This window comes from Gavialis gangeticus, unplaced genomic scaffold (assembly GCF_001723915.1).
Source record: "Gavialis gangeticus isolate Ggan-Ray unplaced genomic scaffold, GavGan_comp1, whole genome shotgun sequence".
Taxonomy (NCBI): Eukaryota; Metazoa; Chordata; order Crocodylia; family Gavialidae; genus Gavialis; species Gavialis gangeticus.
This window is the reverse complement of record NW_017728985.1, coordinates 140,246-142,422: the sequence shown is the minus strand read 5'-3', so window position 1 is coordinate 142,422 and position 2,177 is coordinate 140,246.

Below are 2,177 nucleotides of genomic sequence, written 5' to 3'. Positions count from 1 at the left end.
CCCCTAACACTACCAGGAGTGACTAGGATTAATGGTCACAAGCTGGCAGAGGGTAAAACGGAGGGATGCCAGGGCTGTCTCTCTGGACAGGGGAAGGCGATCTAGGCTTTCTTCTACCATGACACTTGCAGATCACTGATCTATACACTAATCTGTGCAGTGAGTGTCTATCACAGGTGTGTTGTGCCTCCGCGCATGGCATTTAAAAACAAAAACAGCTGCTCAGCGCTGCCCTCCTGCGGTTCCAGCGCTCTCCCCACTGCCCCGGGGATCCGCGCAGTGTGGTAGGAAACGTCAAAGAGTGGGGCGGGAGCGACTGTGTTCTTCCTTTTGTGAGGACTTGACAGTGCAGCAGGGATGTGCGTGTCATCGATATGTGTACAACGTGTGGGGAGAATACAGGATGTAATAAACGTAGTGATCCTGCTACTCTCTGCCTCTGTTTCTGAAATAAGGGCAGTTGCTTTAGGTATTCAAATATCTTTGTGGTTGGGTCTCCCTCTATATATGAAGATGTGCAGTTAATAGATACGTAAATGGCACGTCATGCAGCCCTCTATCATCTTTGCACATAACCGCATACTGATGCCTGTAGTTAGTACACGTGTAAGGCATCGTGTGCATCCACACTTTGTATGAAGAGAAACCCGGCTCAGTGCTGCCCTCGCGTGGTTCGGTCCGAGCACTGCAGCCACGAGGAGCCGTGCCGAGGAGGGGAGACGAACCCGCTGCTCGGTGCTGCCCCCCTGCGGTCCCGTCGGGACATTGACGCAGCGGCTGAAGGCGAGGAAGGAACCGGGCTCAGAGCCGCCCTCCTGTGGCCGCGCCGGGCATTGCGGCGGAGAGTCCCGGGCAGGCCCGGGGCTGGAGCGGCGCTTGGAGCCCGGAGAGAAGGGACCGGAACAAAGCCGGCTCCGTGCCGCCCGCCCTGCGCGGACCACGACGGGTCGTGCGGGAGATGGCGTTCCCCCGGCACGGGGCCTGTCAGCCTCTCTTCTGAAGTTGGCGTTAGCAACACGGTGAGCGTTGGATTTCTCTTTGCTAGAGAAAAGGAAAACCTGCTGTTGTTCGCTGTGTAAACACTGCAAGGAAACCTAGAGGCGAGACTGAGCCCCTTGCTGTGAAACAGTATCGCGGTGTCACCAGGGGGCTGGAGTGACCTGCTCTGCTCTGCTGTTCTGCTCTGAATGTGTCGTTCCTATCACGATTTGCACGGAAATTCCGTTTTAAAATGTCAAAAGAAATGAATCCCCACCCTACTGTTCAGTTAAAAATCTAATGAAGTGGAGAGCTGGAGATCCTTGCTGTCAAATAAGAAACATTTTGAGAACAGGGGTTTCAAGAGCCGGTATTGTTCGTTGATTACTGACTTGAAACTACAGGAATGTATGTAAAGGGTGTGTGTGTGTATACAGCATGTGCGTGTGTGCGCGCGCGCAGAATACACACCATAACGAACGTAGTGATCCTACTACTGTCTGTCTGTGACTGTCTCTATCCAAAAGGGAAATAGATGGAGGTATTCGCACAGCGGTATGTTTGCATTTTGCTATATATTAATGCGTATAGTTCAAACGTATCCCCTAGGTGTGGTGTGCACCCCTGTACAGTCTTGGGGGGGGGGGGACGACAAGAAAACGCTCTAGTCGGTGCCGCCGTCCCGCGCTTTCCCCGCGCCGCACCAGGGCTTCAAGGTGGAGAACAGGAGAGCGCGCTCGGTGCTGCCCCGCGGTGGCTCGGGCCGGGCACTGCAGCGGGGAGGCGCCGGCGGCTCCTGCGGGCGGCTCAGTGCTGCTCTCCTCTGGTCACGCCGCGCATTGCAGCCAGGGACAGGGGCAGGGACGGAAGCGGCTCCACGTGTCCTCCTGCCCCTGCAGCCGGGCGCGGAGCCGGGACACAAGGGCGACGAGGGGGAAACCCCACTCAGTGCTGCCGTGGGGCTCCGGCCGGGCACGGGGCCGGGAGATAAACGGCGAATAACCCCGCTCCGCGGCAGGAGAGCAGGGGTGTGAGTCGGTCCGCACATGCTCCGAGGCAGGATGCCGGAGTCTAGAACTGTTGGCGGCCCGGACACAAGCGGCAGCTCCGCGCCGGCGCGGTGGAGGCAGCCCCTGAGGGGCCCGGGCCGAAGCAGGCCGAGGCGCCGAGCGTGGCTGCCCGGCCGGCACTTGCCCCGC